We start from the raw sequence: 14,090 nt of genomic DNA on the forward strand, positions 1-14,090 counted from the left end.
TGCCATTCAGCTTCTGTCTGTCTTTTTGTTTACACTGGGAATACAATAGGAACTATAGTCCTTCCAATGCATCATTTATAAGTGTATTCTACCTCTGAATGTACAGACAGAACTGGCTCTGTGAATGAGCTCTGTGAATATTGCCAAGACACTGTGCTTTGTTCAGCATTATTCTTCACAATAGATACCACACTTTGGAAGTAATTTTAAAAAGGGAATCAAAATAGTGGTACTTTTAGCCTTTGTTTCTTTTATACCACACTGCATTCTCTGTCTCTCACTCAGCTGCTTCTATTATACTGACAAATTAAATAAACCACTCCATTGCTAAAGAGGCTTGGGCGGGCTGGGCTTCGGTACACTGCCGCGCTAGGAAGTTGAAATAAACATTTATCCTGGTCTTATTCTTAACAAATTTAAGCTAACTTTAGTCAAGCATCTTTTTTTTCTTTTTTTCTTTTTTCTTTTTCTTTTTTTTTAAGAATGAATGAAAGAAAGAGGGAAATGGGAGGGGAGGGGAAAAAAAGGAGTACTTCAAATTTTTGAGCCGATCTGCAACACCAAGGGATGTGGCGTCTGAAGCAAAGGAGTAATGAGAAGCCATGTGTCCAGGTAATGAGCCTGCTTTTTAGTGCTCTACTTCCTAGAAGCGCTGCAAGTTCGTCCCTGCTGCGGGGCCTCTGGGAGGGTGAATGGGTGAGTTACGGGCAGGACGAGGTGGTGCAGGCAGGGCGCATTGCAGCTGGCAAACTTCTGCAGCAAACTTTCAGCTCCTTCTGGGAGAATGCTTCTCTTGCAGCAGCCATAACTATGTTTCGCGAGGCATCTTTTCCGCGTGCTCTTCAGTGTACAGAAATAAGGGCAGGTGGGGGACTGCAGAGCAAAGTGTGCTGGGTGGTGAGGGCAGGTCTGGCTGCTTACTGCTGTGTGTTTATGGAGAGGTAGGTAGCTGGACGGATGGCAGAAAAATATGTTGATCTGTATTTTGGTCACAGACTCTTGTATGCCCCTTGCATTTGTAGGAAAGAGAGGGATAAGAAACTGGAAAGGGTGACAGTGTGACCTTTACCTGTGTCAAAGTGCTTTCTGACTTTTGGCTCTTTTCCTGAGCAGGCAGCAAGCAGAGGGGAGAACTGAGGAGCAATTTGTGCTGCTCTGCTCATGCATAGATTAGATGTGCAAGGCCGTCCTCTGTGCTTGCAAACAGAGATGTTTGCTGTTTATAAGGGCTTGTCCGTGCAGTCCATCATTCTCGAAAATGCTGTCAATGAACGGTGTTATTTTCCCAAACAAACTCAGAGTAACGAGCACAACACTGCCCGGATTAGGTCCGAAAGCTCCTCCTGTACTCCTGGGCTAGCAGTGTGTGAATAATGCAGGATGAGTCTCATCACCCCACGCTGCCTTTCCCTCCCTCTCCTAACAAAGCAGATGGACTACGGGCAGAAGCCAGAGCTTGGGAGGGAGGGGATTTTTTTTTTTTTTTCAGTTCTGTGTTTGTTTTAGGGGACTTTAGGAGCCATCCGGTTGCTCCTGAAAAGGGCCCAGCCACCAAATGCCAGCGATGGATTTTGAAGACCAGAGCTCCTGAGAGCATGGGCTCAGGCTGGTTGCTGCTGCAGGGTCTGAGGCAAGATGCAGAGATGCCCTGGGGCTGCAAGAATCCAGTGCCTGCAGGCTGAGCTAGAGCAGCTAGCAGGGAGCCATCGGGGCTCATCGGCTCATCTTTTATTACTAGAGGAAGAATTAAAAAAAAAAAAATCAAGTGAAATTTTCTTCTATTGTCTAGCAAATTCCCTTTAATTTGTCCCGAGGGAAAGCCAGCCGCCTTGCGAAGCCTTTCTTTTTTTTTTTTTTTTTTGAGCTCGTCTCTGTCAACACAAATGCCTGGGGGGGCTCCCTGGAGGAGGGAGTGGAGAAGCCGAAGGTCAGGGTTACCCACTGTGGCATGACTTTTAAGCAAAAGGGGTTTTTATTTCTCTTGTTGCCATGTCAGGTTTAATTTGGGCAGCATTATTCTGAAAGGGTGGGCCTGCTCGTGACAGGAGGGGGTTAAATGGGATTACAAGCTTTAGAGGCTGTCAGCAACCACTGCTGCCTGGGGATGTTAAATTGCAATTTAATGGTCAGCTTTATCTGTATAGTATCAGTGGAAATCTGCTGTTTTCAGCAACTTAATAGGCACTGTGTATCCAGGAGGGGCTGTTTTTAGAGGGTGGTGCAGAGCGGACCCGTCGGCACAGGGTCACGCGGGCAGCTTCTTGGCCAGGCCACCCGGGGGCTCTGCCCATCTCATCCCAACTTTCCAAAAACACTTGGGTGGCTCCATGCCTTGAGCAAGGGGAAGAGCAGGCGGCGAGCAGTGCCCCACGACCCCGCAATGGGGTGCCAGAGGGGCAGAGAGCCTTGTTGCCTGAGGGGACAAGGGCGGGAAGATGCCGAGGGGATACCCGCTGGGGAGAAGTGGCCCCGGAGGCCAACCACCAAACCAGCTCCCACCTGGGGAGTCCGTGGGTGTGTGTCTTGCATGTGTGGGTATGTGTATTGGGTGCTGCAAGGGGACAGAGGGGGGTAAAGCATGCTGAGGGCAGGCGGCTGACACCAGTATTGTCTGTTGGCGCGTTAGGGGTCAGCCCAGAAAGTTCAGGATTAGTAAATTTAATATCCTGTCAAAATTCTCATGATAATGAATCCTGGCCAGCCTGGCTGGCAGGGCTGGCACGGCAGCCTGGGCGCTGCAGCTCCTGAGATAGCGCTGCTAATTTATGGGCAGGAGATTGTGCTGTGCTGGCATGGGCCGAGGCGAGAGTGGCTCGGTGGTGGGGCCTTTTGGCTGCGTGCAGTGGCTGCTAAGCTGGGGAAAATACACAGATCTGGATCATTTAAGTGATTCTTATTCATTCCAAAATCCTCCTAACTCCCCCTGCAATAGCTTGGCTGAAGTGACGAGAGGTGGGCTGTGTTTGTTTTTTCCTCTCCTTCCACTGTGCATACGGGAGTACCCCTGCACTCAGGGTTTTTGGCATTAAAAATGATCACAAAGAAGCAGAAAGAAGGTAGAGAGTCAAAACAAAGATTAGCCATGTATATATTGTGCTGTAGAGTAATTTTCTAGAAAGATTTCTTTACCTTACAGGGCTGGTAAGTTTAAAACAGCAGACAGAAGAGAAATGTGGGAAGACAAGAAACCACAGAGCAAACCAGGGTTGTAACAAATAGTAAACTGCAACCCCAACAAAGTCATTTTCCGTCTGATGGATGATATTAAAATACAGTTCCTAACAAAAAAGATGGGGGGAGGAGGGCTGGAGAGAGGAAGAAAAAGAGGAGGGGGGAGAAAGTTCCTGTGCACTTTGTTCAAGGTTCTGCACCTCTCTAAGCAGCTGTCACATCCGTACATTATGGTACATTGAATCTGAATGAGGCTCTCCACATCAAAACCTTGCATCCATTATGATATCATCTCCTGCTCTAAGCTGTAATGCTTATTAATTCTGCACCCATACTCTCCAAGCTTCAGCAAATGTATTCCATCAGCCTAGCATTTAATTTAATTAGTACAGCTGGGCTCTCATTCTCCTTTCTGTGTCAGAGGTATTGTCAGCACGTTCTGCTATAACACAATTACTGATTGCTTTTAGATAGGCAGAAATATGATTAGGGTATTGGGTGACTGTATCATAAGCCTTATTAGATTCATTTGAAATCTGGAGATAAATAGGAAACTTTTATTTGCAGTGTAATGAGATTATGCTTATTAGGCCAAGGCCTCACAACCTTTTGCAAAGAACATAGTGTATCACTAGGATTATACTCTGGAACCACACTTTTTGCTCATAGCATCCAAGCAATTTCTCAGCAGCTTTAAGATTTAACTGTTGTAGCCCTGTACACATTTTAGAATTGTTTTCTGGCTCAGTGGCTTTCTCATATGGTAGATGATGTGCACCTTCCACTGTGTTTTCTTCTGCTTAAAACAAGAAATTTTGGGAAAGATGTTTTGTTTGATGTGAAAGGTGTTTGGATGGACTGTAGCCATGAGTGAATGAATAAATGTGTTGATACATTGAACAGAAAAGTTTCTGCTAATACCAGTCTTTTTCTTCAAAATCTTTTTTTTTTTTTTTCTTCAGCAGAAAACTGTAAAAATATTCAGAATCAGCAATTTTCAGAAGCTAAATATATTGGTGTAAAAAAAAATACTTTTGAGGTTGGATCTTGAGGTAGAAATAATGAGTTAATTTTCTTATGTAAAAATTGCTGGAAAGGAAGCACATTTCATGTCACTTTCAGAGAGAGTGCATTTAAATCTTAATGTATACATCACAACCTTTCGTATTATACTATCCTGACAAAACATGCAGCCTAGTGTTTGAGAAGCAAGAGTTATGCTTTTAGAAGTTCGTGTATTACAGGGATTCAGAATTCTGATCTGGTAATTTGCCTGTAACAATCAAAGGTACAAACAACCTATCACTGACTTGACAGGTTATAGAAAGGAGTCCATCAATTTTAACATTGGTGTCAAATTTAGGTTTCATTCTGTTTCCACATAAGTTTTGCTGCAAACTCCAGTGGGAGCAAGATTAGGCTCTTACTGGATCCTTATCCTTTGTGACTGGTATTATACTGCACGACAGTGTTTCATGACAAAGTGTGGCAAAACCCTGAACTTAGGTTTGTATTCTTCATTATATCACTTGCTCTGGAGTTAAGATAGGAAAATTTGGGTGTCAAAATCTCAAGCTAAGGATCAGACTCAGGGAGGAAAAAGCTCATCAGTTCTACCATGGCATTTTATTTTGCATTTGCCTGGCTTGGAACGCATGTCCGCAAAGAGAGGCTTATCTCTGTCATAAGCAAGTTCTATGTTGCATAGCTTGTTTCAAACACTTGCAATATGAATATATTCCTGGAGGTCAACTTTCAAGAGGTCAGGTGAAAGATCTTAAAGGTGACATGCCTGCAATTCCTTTCTAAAGAAGCGCTCCAGAGAGAAAGTGATACTATTGCACAGCCCAGTTGAGTTGTCTGACAAGATGGACTGAGCTATGGGGTTCCCAGCCCAGTCTCAACTAGGATATCAGTAGTCTCATCTTTGCGTGTTTTTGCCTGGTTCCCCCTAACTGGGGAATCTCATACTTTATCTGGGTTGTTTACTTTCTGGGAGAGGAATACACATCAGTTTGCAATGACTGCTGACTTGCCTCATGACCCACTGTGTATGCCTAAGCAACAGAAGCAAAAAGTTGCTATAAGATAATAGTTTTGTAATCAGGGTACTTCAGTGTTTTGGAAGAAGAGAGGGATCAATCTCTCCATTTTAGGTTCTGGCAAGCTTCAGCACAGCACAGGGAATCAGCTCGTTATACAGCTAGGAACTGCAGCCCTGCTAAGGCTGAGTCTAGTAAAAGGTCAAACACTGAAAATTCAATGTTTGCATAATACATAAACTATTTTATTACTATGCAGCTTTATAAAGAGAGGTGCTACTTTACATAACAGGCGTGTTTTGGAAACATGGTTATTTCACAAATAGTTTTAAAGGACAGCACATTTAGCTCCTTTCTTCTTACCAAAAAATAAAAATAATAAGTAAAAATGAACAAAGTCCCTGTCTTATACTGGCTCCAAAAGCAGCAGAGATGACAAATGCCACAATTTTCCAGTATGTTGCTTCATCAAGAAAATATTTTAAAATATGCTGTAATTGCTGTATGCGAGAATGATCTGGTGGCCCTGTTCATTTGTTCCCCGTCACCATCATCCTGATTTGCAGTGAGCAACAGGGTTATTCACATGCTTAGATTACACACATGCTTCGGTGCTCTGCTGGATCAAGGCCTAATTGACACCCTAATTGACAGGCTCAGTAGAGAGACTGAAGACTAAATTGGGCTTGGAAGCTGAAACGTGATGTATGTTTTTACCCTCAGAGGTGTTTTGTCCAGGCTGTGTTTGAGATGTGTTACCAAATAATGTGTTCCACCTTCTGCTGTAGCTTTTGTTGTATTTCTTTTGTGGCAAGATAGAGGACTTCAGTTGCTGGGGAAGAAAAAAAAATGCCAAACAAAAATAAATAAATAGATAAATAAATATGTTATTCCAAACTAGTGACATGTTAAATGCTAAATTGAAATAAACAATTTTATTTTTGGCCTTTCTAAAAGAACAAGTTTGTTAAAAGAAATATTAACAGCCATTTATTCAAAAACCAGTTGATTAAATGAAAGTGTAACTAATTGTTAGATGTTTGTTTCATGTAGACTCAAAGGTAGAATCACAACAGAAGTAATTAGGGTAATTATTAAGGTCTGTATTTAATTCAAACCCTCAGAGAATATTGCATATTCATTCAAGTGAGCTATATTTCCTATTAAAAAGATAGCATTTTCTCAAAGCTTTCATTTACAGGTATGTTTCTGGTAGTGTCATTTTATATGGTATCATGTCATCTTGCTCTCTTTCTGCTGTGACAGTGTTTGTTATTCATAATGACGGCAATCAAAGGGGAAATGTTACTGGTAATTTGTGTGCACTTCTAACCCCCAAATATTTGTATCATTCATTTACCTAAGGTATTTGAGAATCTGAAGATAGGGACGTTAGGATGAACTTGCCTTGATCTCTTTAAAGATTGTACACTGTACATTAAGATACTGAAGCTTGGCATCTTTATATACTCTTAAGGAAAATGCAGTGAGATTTATTATGTTTAGAATAACTGAAAAATAGAGGCAGTATTTGTGTCCTTTTACTGGCAATGAAGAAAAATCTAGCTCTGTTTCACATATGATCTTTTAAAGACTAGCCTTTATAAAACCCAAAGAAAATCTATGAAAGAAATGTTTGTGGGAGCATTTACTATGGAAAGGTTCTCAAAGGGCTGTCTCAAACTGAAGAAGAATTTGCATCAGAAAATTTTAAGAAAAAAAAAAAAAAAAAGGAGGTATTATATGCCTCATGGACCCAATGTTACAAGCATGCACAGAATAGAGTGCCAACGTTTGTTGCTGGCAGATGATGCACACCATCTTTGCAGGGCACTTGGACTGGTGTGGTCTCCTCCTACATGGATTTAATGCTTGAATCTAAATCCAGATTCTTGGCTCAGTGAAGCCAGGTGTTTCTCTTGAATTCCTAAAATGCAAAACTGTGTTGATCAGACAGAAAAATGTTGCTTGTTAAATTAGTGAGCACCATTTTACCCCATGTTTTGATCCTGACATAACTCTCAGACAGTATGCACTAAGTATGTGTATTTGGTAGAAATGAATAGGACTAAAATTACCTCAGCCAGATTCCTTAAACCATACCACACACATAATTAATAAGCTTCTGGGATATTTTTAGTGCCATTGTTTAAATAGATACATAAAATACTGGAATTAAAAATAGCACTGACAACAGACTGGTATTGCCCTTTTCTATTACTGTAAAAGTGCAGTAGCAGTGTTAGTAATACCTAATTAACCTAATTGTACAACAGTAGAACGATAAGACCTTAGTATAGAACCAGCTATAATGGTCTGATGATGGTCTGTCTTTCTAAGGCACAAACAATTGGTGCACTGTGGAGCTGATCAAACAACTCAATGGAAACAAAAAAAAAAAAAAAAAAGTTGATATAATCATAAAAAAGTGAACACGACTTATAGGTGGAAGCATTGCAATTAGGATAATTGCATCTCTGCAGTTAGAGTCGTTATCTGCATTTTCATTATAGTTTATGTTTTACCCTCTTGGACAGAAAATATTTCTTTTGGCACCAAATGTGATATCCCTTCTTGTTTGTGGACCATTTAAGTGCACATCATTAAATAAGAAGTAAGGTTATGGAGGCTCATTACTGAACCTGAATTACTGCTGAGATAGTGTTTATGTCCAGCAGACAGAAAACCAGGGGCTGCTCACTGATGAAACCTTTTGCCAACTGACTGCACAAGCACTGTGATCACGTGTTAGAGCTCAGCATTTCGTTGCTTGTCCACATTTCCAGAAGCATCACTAATTAGAGGAAAAAAAAAAAAAAAGTTTTCTTTCTTTTCGCCCCTCCAGTTGAGTTGGATAAACTTTGCTGTCTTTGCAGTAATCTCTCTTGGCAATGTCCTTTCTCTTTCAGCTTACAGGAGGGCCAGGTAGGACCAGCTCTGCTGACATCGATAAAAGCTCTTCATCTAGACCCTATTTGTTCCCATCGCCCCTTCCGAAAACTTTTCCACATTTAAAGTTACCAGTGGCTATATGGAAACATGTTGTGACAAGGAATACAATTGTGATGCTACAGACCTTAATCCCAACATCAGGAGTCAGGATCTTTTTCATACAGCTTCAGAGTGTATTTCCTAACCCAGTAGTCCATCACTTTACAAATAGCCTCATGGATTTATATGGTACTGGTTTTAGGTGAAGGACCTTGTCTGCCTCATAAGAAATCAGCAGACATAGCCCTCTGTGCCATAGCATGGCACTGAATTGACACACTGCGTCACACTGATTTTACGGAGTTATCTTTCAGCTCCCTTCCTAATGATAGAGTCAATTGGTCAGATCTGCAATATCAGATGCTGCCTGAAGGGCAGTTTTGACATGCACACACTTTAGAGTGGTCTGACAAAGCATGAAAGCTTACTTTAAAAAGGCTTGAAATTTTGTAAAATTACTGAGAACATGGGTTTGGTTTCCCTTTTGCACCAGCTTATGCTCAAATTAACAAATGTGAAGACTTTCTTTTTTTTTCTTTCAGATTCCTTGTCTGATTATTAGCTTCTCCATGGTGTTTTTGTCAGGATAGACTGTTCCATTAATATTCCTGGAAACCCTCTGCAGGTTATTGCTTAGAATATTTCTACCCCTGCAGGCAGATTTGCTTCTGTCTTGCCCCCATACATGCCATGCAACAGTAACCTGAAAAACTTCTTGTTGCAGGCCATCCATTGTGTTATCTTTGCATTTTCATTGCTCATCTCTTAACGTCAACATCTTTTTTTTTTTCCTTTTTTTTTTTTTCTTTTTTTCCTGTCTGCCACAATTTTTTACACTTACAGAATAGTACACGGGGGTGACAAACTCTTCCTTTCCCTGCTGTTTTCCTGTTTGCTATAAGGAAAACAAACAGAGGGGTTAAGACCATGTTTCTCACTTTCCAGCAGCTGAGTCCTATATTGCTGAGACTGAATATAACATCAGTAACATGATAACTTGATTAAGAAATGCCACTGAAAGGCAGGGGGGTTAGATTATATTCCTATTTCCAACCTTCATTTTCCACTTAACCTGGATCAGAGCTCTTAAATGAGACCGTTGGTTTGTTCAGAAATGTAACCAGCGCTTGAGTCAAGTTTGCTGGGAGAGGTGTTCTGGGGAGTGCTGCCACCAGGCTAGCTGAGAGTAGCTGCTGCTTGTGTTAGCCGTTGTTCATAAACCAGTTTCTGTTAAATATGGAAGTCTTGAACAGAGCCAAAAGTACTGCTGTGTCTGTTGGCTGGAGGGTGAGGATAGAGGGTTTCTCCTATTTGCACAAAACATCAGCAGAATGGAGATAGTGTTCCAGGTGAATGTAAGAGGCAAATTCCCAGTGTGAACACATAGCTTCACACTGAAAGCAGTCCTGAACTTATTTAGCATAGTAAGGACTCCTGCAACAAAATGTCAAATACTGATAAATGACAGTGAGCTCTTATTTCCCTTATAAAAGCAGGACTAAAATAATGAATAAGATGAATATGCTGGGGAAAACAACCAACCAACCAAAAAAAAAGAAAAAAAAAAAAACCTTGGTATTGAATCACTAACATCGCTTTCCCAATTTCAAGAACCTCTTTGCTAGTGAACAAATAAAAAAAAGTATTTTTTGGCATCTTATTCGGTAACAATGTTGGAGGCACTCTGCACTAATCAGATCTGTCCATAGCTTCCCTTTTAAAAAATTGCATACATTCACATTCTATTGGATATTGGATCAAAAAATGATTATGTGCAATTAACAATGAATAGGATGCCCACATAACAATTCTGTGCAGCTTTAAATTCTTAGCAGTATTTTCAAAGGTATGTAGGGACTGTGTACTGTGACCTTCTGAATAATAATGGACACAAAACCTTGTTAGGAACTGCTGGTCTTGTTCTTATGACATATTGTTGAACCTGTCACATATATGTACACCTTATGAAGTTACCCAGTCTTGAATTTCAAACCCCACACTGTTTCCTAAAGTGAGGTAGCATGTATGGCATGATTACTGGGTGATATAGTGAATCATTAATTCTAACTCAATTAGTAATGACAATAAAAATAATAAATATTATGGTTTATTAGGTGAGTAGGCCTAACAGAGGCAACAACACTCAGCCTCTACTCATGTTTGCCCTTTATGGTCCCCCAAAAGAGAAAACGTGCATTAAAACTCATAAGAAATGCATTCATTGGGTAGGGCACACAGCTGCAATAGGGATAATTGCAAATTTAAGGCATAATCCTGCAAACACTTAAGCAGTGCTTAACATCAGTGCATGCAAGTTGACTCAAATGCAATTACTTGTTTTTTTTTAAAAGTGCACTTGCTGAAGTATATGATAGAGGGGCAAAAAAAAAGGAGCTTTATTTACCAATAAACTGCTGAAACTCTGCAAAATGGACCTGTGGAACTGCAATCGAGTCACACAGCGTTGTGCATAGCACATGAGCTTGAGTATGCAGTATTCAGTTCACCGATATTCTTCAAGGATGTTGAAATTTTTAATGGAGTAACATTTTTGTGGTCCAAAGAGAACATTTTGAGAAAAATAAAAAGCATGTAGCAAATAGCAGTATGTTTAAGCTAATCTGTATGTATGCACCTGTAGTATGTTGATTTGTCAGCAAAGAATGATTTGGATGGATGTAGTTATCAGTGTTTGTGCCTGTCATGAACTCACTCACCCTCAGCAAGCTCTGAGTTTTTTAATGCTATGATATTATTTAATTTTATTCTTTTAATCTGAAAGAGCGGCCTGAGATCAGTAAGGGGATGGTTTTATCTTAATCATCACTCCTTTCTTCATAAACATGCAGATGTTCAGCCTTCTTGTAACTCCAGTGATGATTTTTTTGATGCATGAGGACAATGGGGTGAAGTAGTTTCACCTTAAACACTATTAAAACTGGTAGTCTGCTTATATTAATATCAGAAAGGCATAGTATTGCCTGTGCCTTTCTAGAAGTTGGGAAAGCATCACAGTGCAGCTTGAAGAGAGGTTGCTTTTTTCTCCTTTTACTCTCTAATGTCAGTTTAACATGGACAAGAATGTTTCTGTGCTTTCTTAGAATTTTTGGATATAACATATGTATTTGAATGTATGTTTTCTTAGCTCAGCTCTAATAAATAAAATTGGCACTTGCAGATATCATCAGCTACCCCACTGGGAAGCTCTTGACCAACATTATTATTTCCAGGAAGAAAACAATGGAGTTTTTAATTTTATATATAGATATATTTATATTATATATATATATTTTATATATATATAAAGTTTCTATGTTTTTGATATGTAAAACACATATGTAGCTGATTTTTTTTTTCTAATTCAGTGATTTTTTTTATTATTATTATTATTTTTTGACTACATGTGATAGAAAGCAGAAATGTCATGTCCTTTGGGAAGAAGGGGAATTATCTAGTTTTTGTTTTCTTTATTTCTATACCTGGAATGCTAGAAGAAATGGGTATATCAAGGTTAAGACTTTGATGCAGAGAAAGCTTGCTGACTGCGAAATCGATAAGCAGGAAAAGTGGTTTTGCCAAGCCAATACTTTGAGGTTTGGAATTGTTTCTCCAGTTCTGCATCTGGATGCACATTCTGTCTGTATCTCTCTCCTTGTGCCAAGTGAGAAGGTGTTACTGTTGATGTGAGACTACATATTTCTCCTGTTCATCTAAGATGGCAAAATGTAACATTGACATTAATGTTACTGTGATGTTGTTTTGTGATTTTATTTTTTTTGTGTGTGTGTTGGTTTGTTTTGTTTTTAACAGATATTTAGAGAGATTTAGTTCAGTAGCTCTTCCCCACCACATCCCTGTTTTTCACTGGAAGGAAACACAGGCATGCAGCTCACTGGAAATCAATGCGTGGTCTGGCCAGGTCTGTGTCTGGATGACTGTATGGTGCAGTGTGGAGCTCATGTCCCACATGCTGTACAAAGCCTGTGAGTACCCAAGCAAGACACTGCACTTTTCTTGTGTGGAGTCTCCACACAGTTTCACATACCTTACACAGAAAATGCATACATCATGCTAGTAGGATATACTAAACAAAGGCATGTCATTCGTTATACGTCATTCATTACATATAATGCCATCTACTTGGGATTCATTTACGCAAAACACAGAATCATTTTTTAGAGTTAAAAATGGGAAACTTGCTTTTTCTTTTTTGCTATCCCACTCTATACCATAGTAACCGGTGAATTATTTATGTCTGACTGCTGTCCCCTTTGAGGAAGACATTTTACGGGCAACAAAAATAAGTGTGTGTTGTGTGACATGCACACTGTAAGTCTGAGATCATGCATCTGATGATGCCAAACTGCACACAGCAGAGGAATGGTGCACCAGGGCTTCTTCCTAGATGATAGCTCTCAGTGGAATTGTCTTGACAGAAATGGGAAGGTCTCTAGAGGTAAGAGAAATGGTAGTATAGTATAGTGTATATAGTATACTGTCCCCAGTATACTGTCCTCTACCACATGGAAAGGCTGGGTTTGTCCCCTTCTACAGCACAAAGAAAATAAAAGTTTTCATAGTAGAAGAGCTAAAAGATATTTTTCTGTAATATATGGTGTGGGCCTGTCTTTTGCCAAGTTGGAATCACCAGGTTATTTTACCTCAGCTGTCTAATAGAAGTACTTGCATTAAAATGTTCTTCACAAAGCAGGCATAAAAGAGGTAATGTGAAGTGCTATTATACCCTTATTACTATTTTACTATACTTACCCATCCTCATTAATATACATATAGTTATGACATAGGATTATGCATATGAGAAATTGCTTAGGCATTTAATGTAATAGTAAGACACAGTGAAAGACCCATAAATAATGAATGTTGTTAGTATACCTGGAAATCTGGTACAGAGTTCTCCATGACAGTATATATGCAGGTATTCTTTGCTCAGTTTATTCATCTAAGATTGACATCTTTGTAAACATTGCATAGAGAATTTTGAATTACTTGCTGTTTATGTTTGTTTCTGTTACATTACAAGTCACTTCATGGTCTTTAAATGATCTTGGCACAGTTTAATGTGACCTAAGATCTGCAAGATACTTAATAGTTTTGTCTTTTCTTTTCAGGGGCATAATTGTAGAATTTCTATCTTGAGAATTCAGCAATTAAGTGAAATAGATTTGTATACAAATGGCTAGTGAAGATTTTCTGAAATCTTTTAGGTATGTTTGATCTATACTGACACATGTCAGTATAATATATGCATGTGCACCTGTACAAAAATAGATACATATATATACACGTAAATGTATATGAATACATCTATGTAAATATATATTTAAATATAGATATTTACATACGTAAAAACCTTCAAAATTACATGAACGTAGTGATTTTTGAATCCTGGAATTACATCTCATAATGAACAGGAAGTGTGATCACCCCTAATGGGAATTCTTTCCTTGATGAGATCATACTTGTGTTTGAGGGATTATATCTAATCCTTTTCCAGGTTAAGGCAGTCAAGGGTAGTACTATTACAATTTTGTTTTGTTTTTACTAACAAGAGGCACAAAAGGAGCAAGAACACTTGCCAAACAAATATTGGAAACCTATGGAAATTAAATCTGATTCAACCATAAGTGTAATATATTTTTACACTTAGGAAAGGAAATTTTCACAGTTGTTGCTCATGTAGATACGTAAGTTTGAGATTTGTTTTCTTTCTTTTTTTTTTCTTTTTTTTTAAACCCAGATTTTAATTTAGATGAAGAGGAATGGGAGTGTCTTTGTGAAGTCTGTGCAGAGTATTGATTTCAATGTTGTACTTTAAAGGGCTAATTTACCATCTGTATCTTATCTATATGACTATGTCCTTCATGT

General features: G+C 39.2%; 1 long non-coding RNA gene across 1 annotated transcript in view; it reads left to right on the top strand.

The window, feature by feature from the left end:
* The first annotated feature begins 390 nt into the window (after nt 1-390).
* LOC140000955 (uncharacterized) overlaps nt 391-14,090 on the top strand; it is an 82,478-nt gene continuing 68,778 nt past the window's right edge. The window contains exon 1 of the long non-coding RNA XR_011806147.1: nt 391-612. This is a non-coding gene — a long non-coding RNA (uncharacterized lncRNA). The remainder of the gene's footprint in view (nt 613-14,090) is intronic.

Source organism: Anas platyrhynchos, chromosome 1, assembly GCF_047663525.1.
Source record: "Anas platyrhynchos isolate ZD024472 breed Pekin duck chromosome 1, IASCAAS_PekinDuck_T2T, whole genome shotgun sequence".
In the NCBI taxonomy this organism is placed as follows: domain Eukaryota; kingdom Metazoa; phylum Chordata; class Aves; order Anseriformes; family Anatidae; genus Anas; species Anas platyrhynchos.